Genomic DNA, 6,944 nt, shown 5'->3' with positions numbered 1-6,944 from the left:
TCATTGGTCAATATCAACGAAATCATATTATTGAGTTAGGAATAAAGTGAATATACCATTCAATGCCTTTTTTTATGCTGATTATGAATATAATAAGCATTTCTATCGGAAATGAATTTCAGCCCCTCCCCTTATATAGGCTAAACCAAACCTAACCCTGAATTGGCCAATATAGGGGGGGGGGGCTGAAAGTCATTTCTGATAGAAAATGCTTATTATATTCTATATTTGTAATCAGCATAAAAAAGGCATCAAATGGTGTATTCACTTTTGTCCTAACTCAATAATATGATTTTGTAGATATTGAACAATTCATTTCCAATAGAAATGATTATTATATTCATAATAAGCATAAAAAAGGCATCATATGGTGTATTCACTTTAGTCCTAACTCAATAATATGATTTGGTAGAACTTTACCAGTTCTCCCCCCTGGAAAATATGTTAACTGGGATTATTTTGCATAGGCTATTATGAAGTAAGATTTGTTTTCTTAACATGTCTCCTTATGACCTGGAGTGGTAGTGAATTTATAACAATTATTACATACTTACATTAATCATTTTAAATAGTGGCCTAGGCTAGCCAGCCCAGTAAATATCTACCAAATAATATTATTTATTTAGGAATAAAGTTAAAAAACAATTTTATGCCTTTTTATTCTTTTTTAGAATAAAATAGTCATTTCCTTCGGAAATGAATTTCAGCCCCCCCCCCTCTAGATATGTCAATTCAGGGTTAGGGTAGGTTTATATAGGGGGGGGGGAGGATGAAATTAATTTGCGATAGAAATGCTTATTATATTTGTAATAAGCATAAAAAGGCATCAAATGGTGTATTAACTTTATTCCTAACTCAATAATATGATTTGGTAGATATTTACTGCCAGTCCACCTGTTCAACATCCAATAGATCTGAATTTTTCTTACAATGAGATAGCCTATAGGTCTAGTGGTTTTGATAGGTCAGGGAAGCAGATCCTAAAGAGAAAAACTTCAAATACAACTTGGGATTATTTTCTGAGGAAAAATAATATTACATCTTAAAAGAGCATAATAAAACACTCTGAGCAGTAGGCCTATGTTCTCCTTATCCCTTTGTCAGATCATCCAAAGATTTTCCTATCTCTCAGTTCTATTTAGGAACTTGCATTTAAATGTAGCTATAAAAATGCCGAATTAGTCATGCCAGAGGGATTTGTTTTACTTACGGAAATTTATTTATTTTCCTTTGGCATTTATACTATTTTGTTTTGTAGTTAATCATTTCTTCCATATGTTGATGTTGATATTAGGGCCGCTACAGATAGGCAAAACAAATACTCCAATTTAACACCTGATTTTACTTAGCCTTTTACGGACAAACTATGAAGTGAACCAACAAATGAAAGCACGAGGAAACTTCTTGCAGTTATCAACAAAATCATGTAGAAGAATAGGTTAGCTTTAAAGTAAACTAGTCCAAAGGCAAAGCTAAACTAAATAAACTCCTGTAAGTAAAGTATTCCCTCTGGAATAACGTCACAGGTATTGTAAGTAAACTACTATTATCACTAGTAATGCATTTCAGCTTCAATCCACCTGAGGCCAGTTCAGCTATACACAATCTTCCTCCTTCCCAATCTACTTACAGTCTACCGCTTTACACCCTTTCCAAAGCTCCGATATTCATTAAGTGTTTCCTTATAGCTTTCTCCCACCTCATTCAGAGGCAACCTGGCCTAGGTTTTATCCCAACTGCACTAGCAACAGTGGTGGATCCAGGGGCCTAGGGGATTGCGCCTCCCTAAAGTATTTTAAATTAGTGTAATTTACTTAAGTAACGCAAGTTTTCGTTAATTAAACTTGCTCCCAACGCAAGTTTATCAGATCAACCTATTTTGCCCCCCCCCCCCTTCAGAAAAAAAAAGCTTGGATCCAACCCTGACAACCAAACAAAACAGTCTTTTACAATATAATCCTTCATCCCCATAACATGCTCTATACACCAAAATGGACCTATATGAAAATAAAAGTTCTCGAGACTAAGTTTATTCTGATGATTTAAGATTCATTTATGAAAATGCTAGATAAATAAATTATATTTTGCCGGTTTTGAGGGTTCAAAATGCAAGAATAGGTTGAAAAAATTGATGTGAAGAAGACTAAATCACCCCGACCATGAATACGTAAAAGTGATAAGTGGATGTTAAAAACAAAAAGACTAATCAAGTAGATTGCTTAACTAACCTAGGTAACATTACTAGCAGAGAGATTGTATGTAATGAAGACGCTAAAAGCGGAACAGCCAAGGCCAATGATGTCTTTTTTACAGTTAAGAATGTTTTTAAGATTACAAAAATAAGCTTACAAACGAAAATAAGAATATTAGAAGCAACAGTAATGACAGCGGACAAACACAATTTAGAAACGTGGACACTCCAAAACATTGAGGAGTCAATGTCAAATGTTTAGCAATATTATCAAATTTCTGGTATCCTGACAATGTTTCACACAGTAAGCTGTACAAAAAAACAGTTTTGTCCCGTTTTCTGGGGCTATAGCGAGAAAAAGGTTGCTAAGGATATTAATAGCAAACATTTTGGGAAATGTTGAAAACTGTTGAAATAAATAAAAACACGCAATGCGGATGCAAATTTCAAGTAGACGTATCAACAATGGCTCAGGAATGATTTATTGTATTAAGTTGAAGCTTTCAGTGTTTGTTAAGGGGGATGTTGTAAAAACGAAAGGTGCTATGTGCATACTACTACTGATACTACTCCTGTTGCTACAGCTATTGCTACTACTTGAGCTGAGGTTACTTTGGTGAAACTTTCAAGGGATGTTGAGATGGATTTTGAAGTAAATGAAAACGAAATATGAGCATGAAGATTATTAAAAGACTGTAACTGTAATATCTCAGGAACCGGTTACATTAATAAATTGGAACTTTCAGGATATGTTGTGATACATTTTGAACTAACAAAAAGGTACTATGTGTATACTACTAGTGCTATTACTACAATTCATAGCTAGTGAGGCTAAGGGTATTAAGGTGAATCCTTTAGGGAACGTTTTGGGGGAGTTTCAATTAAACGGAAAAAGTAATATGCATGCAGGTTTTCAAAAAGGCATATAAGCAGTATCATACGCAGGGGAGTGCTATCATGGGAATTTTTAAAGGAGTTCATTCGATTGAAAATTAAAAGTTCTAATTTTCTTTTTGGAGTCAGAAGTAATTGGAGGGCAAGCAGCCCCCCTCCCAAGCCCATTAATTTACCGAACACATCCAATCAAGATGTTAGAATAGCCATTTTGTTGAGCATAGTTTAAAAGTCCAAAAAACTACTTCTCTTGGGATATTTCGGATGTCAGCTCTCCCCCCCCTACAGCCATCAGAGCAATGGATGTAAGCTGTGAAATGTGCCCATTGTTTATATATAGTATTTTGTTTGAAAAGAGGATATGTTCGACCTTTGGTGTTCAAAAAGATCAAGTGCATTCAAGCGAAGCTTTTAGAAAAAATTGAGGGGAGTATAGAACTAAATCAAAACATGTTATGTGTATACAGGTTGTGAAAAGTGGGGCGCTCAAGAATGGCTGAGGGTATTTAGTTGCGACTTTAAGGAAATGATGAGGGGGATAATCAGTTGACCAAGGCCATGTTGAAAGGGATGTTGAACTCACCAAAGGGCACTATTACCATGTTACAATTATTGCTACTATTAAGATTGCTACAACTACTACTTCTACTTAAGTTAAGGATATTAAGGTGAAATATTCAGGGAACACCTAGGAGGATGCTGAAGCAAACCAATACATACTGTACACATTCAACTTACCAAAAGGATGTATCAGTAATTTCTCAGGGACTTTTTGAAGCATTAAGTGAAAACTTTCGGGGCGTGTTGCGAGAGATGCTGACCTAACCAAAAGACACTCTGTGCTTACTTTTAATGCTACTTCTGCTGCTATTACTATTATTGCTACCGCTGCTACTACTACTGAGGCTAAGAGTGGGAGGTTTAATCTTTCAGGAAATGTTCAAGGGGATGCTGAATAAAATAAAAACACAAAATGTACTAACAGGTTATCAAAAGGGCAGGTCAGCAGTATCCCAGGAATGGTCTAGGGTTTTAAGTTGAAACTTTCAGGACATGTTAAGGAGGATGTTCAACTAAGTAAAATGTGCATAGGGCTACAACTCTTAACAGTAATACTACTGCTGCTTTTACAGCAACTACTATAACTGCTACCACTACCATGACTGTTTCTGCTAGATATACTACTATGATGACTACTACTAGTCCTACTGAAGCTAATTGTATTACAGTGAAACTTTCAGGGACTGGTGAAGAGGGAATGTTGCAGAAGATAGTTAATTAAATTGAAACACTCTATTTGGATGAAGGCTATTAAACGTTCATAAGAACTGTATATCAGGATCAGCTTAGAGTATTAAGGTGAAATTTTAAGGGGGACGTTGAGTGAACCAAAGGTACTATATGCATGCTACCCCTAACTACTAATATTACTGCTAAGGATAAGGTTATTAATTCGACATTTTCAGAAAATATCGGGGTTATGTTGAATCAACATAACCATGATTTTCAACACGATTTTCAGTGCATGTTAAGGGGGATGTTGAGCAAGCCAAAAAGGTACTATATGCATGCTACCCCTAACTACTAATATTACTGCTAAGGGTAAGGTTATTAATCCGACATTTTCAGAAAATATCGGGGTTATGTAGAATAAAATTGAAAAAATATGTATGTGTGCAGTTTGCCAAATAGCCGCGTCAGCAGTATATGCCCCCCCCTCCCCAGGGCATAACTTATAACCCTTGCCCTGAAGACTTCGGGGGAACTGTCCTGCTCGGTTCAATTGTAACTGAACAACAGTGTAACTTAACCCCAAACAACTGAACCCCTGTAACTGAACCATCATGCAGCTGAACCCACCTACAACTGAACCACCCTGCAACTGAACCACCGTCCAACTGAACCACCGTGCAAATGGACCCTTACACAACTGAATCCCCTTTAACTGAACCCTCGTGCAACTCAACCCCATTTAACTAAACCCCCGTGTAACTGAACCACCATGAACTGAACCCCCGTGCAAGTGAACCACCGTAAAACTGAACCACCGTGCAACTGAACCACCGTACTTACATTGGGTAAAACACAAGTTAGAATCTTTATGTGTTCAACCTTGTTGAAATTGTTTGCTTTTTTAAGTCTTTATATAAATTGCTGTCAAGATGATTTATAAAAATGCTCCGTTTGGTTGTCACAAAAACAAAGAAAATTGGACGTCATAAACTCTTAAATCCAGGTTTATTTCCATTTTTTGTTTGTTAATGGGGGTTCCCTTCACCCTGTCACTTTCTGCGTGTATAAGTGTTTAACCCCCTGCCCCGCTGACAATTTCCCCGCTATCACCCACGGAAACCCCATCACCTGGTAAATACCTCCTTGCGGAAATCAAGGTTTTCAAAATTTAAAAATATTCTTTGAGTCGTGTTATTGTTTAGTTTAATTTAGAAGTTCTAAGGGAAGTGGAAAAGAGGAATTTATGTGTAAATCTTGCCCCTCCTCCATGTAAATACTTTCTTCTCATGAAAGATCCTCCAGCAAACCCCCACACAAAAAAATTTCGTATGTTTCCCAATGACAAATACTATCTGTAAGCAATAGCCAAATCAAAAAAACTTAAAAAGGAATTGAAACTTCTGCAACGGGGTTATCTGATTGTTTAGTAGCTAGAAAGAGAGGGAGATACCTCAAAGGGTACATTTTGGCTCATTGAGCCTTCAAATAAATACAGAATTAGCTCTAAGGGAGAGACGACAGGAGGATGGAGGTAGAAATTGTTTGATAATCCACGGGCATTTCTAGTCTTTTTTTATAAGACGAAAGTGATAGGAGACTAACCAACCGCAAGAGGTATTTTTTCTTGGGGGGGGGATTTTCCACGGGTAGGTATTTTCTGGGAGGGGGGTATTTTCCGTGAGGTGTTATTTTCTGAGGGTTATTTTCCTTAAAGGATGTTTTTTTGGGGGGGGGGATAAACGTTGGCTCTTATCGTCTACAAACTGTAATATTTTTTACCACTTTGCTTATTTTATTGTTTTCATTTTGTGGTATTTTCTACGCTCGTAATTGTTTATCGTTTGGTTTGAAAAAGGTTAATTACCTGCTACGGTGGAACAGACACAAGAGCTACTTTCTCTTTGTGTTTGGGAACTTTTGGTTTGATTTTTTTTTTTTCTTACGTAGATGTATCAGGCCTTTCCTGAACCATGAGTAATAAAAATCTGTGCTGAAAATGTCGGAACTTTGAGAATATAGAGAACAAAAAAAAAATCACTTTTTGTTGCGCTTTCTTTAAATTAATTAAAAAGATTCTTTCGAAAAATGATTTTTCAAATAAAAATAAAGAACCATATTAAACCAAAGATTAGCATAAATAAATTCCTATAATAATTCAAACCCAAAATGATAAGAAACTACGGTACTCTTTTGCTTAATGGTACACAACGGCTATAGACAGTCTTATGAATGCCGTGATGGAGACCCGTAAGCGGTTAATTGTTATCTAAATTAATTAAAAAAAAACTTTCCGAAAAATAAATTTTTCAAAGAAAAGTAAAGGCCATTTTAAACGTAAGCTCAGCAGATACAAATAGCTTTTAAAATGCAAACTTAAAACGGTCAGAAATTACTATTAAAGAATAAATCCCAAAATGAACAGAAATTAAATAAACAATCATAGCAAAAACATGCGACAAGTAATAATATAAATGAAAAAATAGATCTTAAAGCGAGTAATGCTTAGATTGAATATGAAAATTAGCTCTTATTTTCAAGCTTAAAGCTTAAGCGAAATCAAGCTTAAAGCGAAAAGAAATATTTTGCTATGGAAGTATCAATGAAACTTGAAGCTAATAGAAATTAA

At 35.6% G+C, this 6,944-nt stretch overlaps 1 protein-coding gene across 1 annotated transcript in view; it reads right to left on the bottom strand.

The window, feature by feature from the left end:
* LOC148947935 (uncharacterized) overlaps nucleotides 1–1,249 on the bottom strand; it is a 57,335-nt gene extending 56,086 nt beyond the window's left edge. Inside the window, exon 1 of the mRNA XM_089095572.1 lies at nucleotides 1,211–1,249. The gene's annotated coding sequence lies outside the window, so the exon portion shown is untranslated. The remainder of the gene's footprint in view (nucleotides 1–1,210) is intronic.
* Nucleotides 1,250–6,944: the final 5,695 nt, after the last annotated feature.

The sequence above is a fragment of the Artemia sp. Qi Xiang Cuo genome, chromosome 10, assembly GCF_049724085.1.
Source record: "Artemia sp. Qi Xiang Cuo chromosome 10, ASM4972408v1, whole genome shotgun sequence".
In the NCBI taxonomy this organism is placed as follows: Eukaryota; Metazoa; Arthropoda; class Branchiopoda; order Anostraca; family Artemiidae; genus Artemia; species Artemia sp. Qi Xiang Cuo.
The sequence above is the reverse complement of the archived record's forward strand: the minus strand, read 5'-3'. Positions and strand labels throughout refer to the sequence as shown.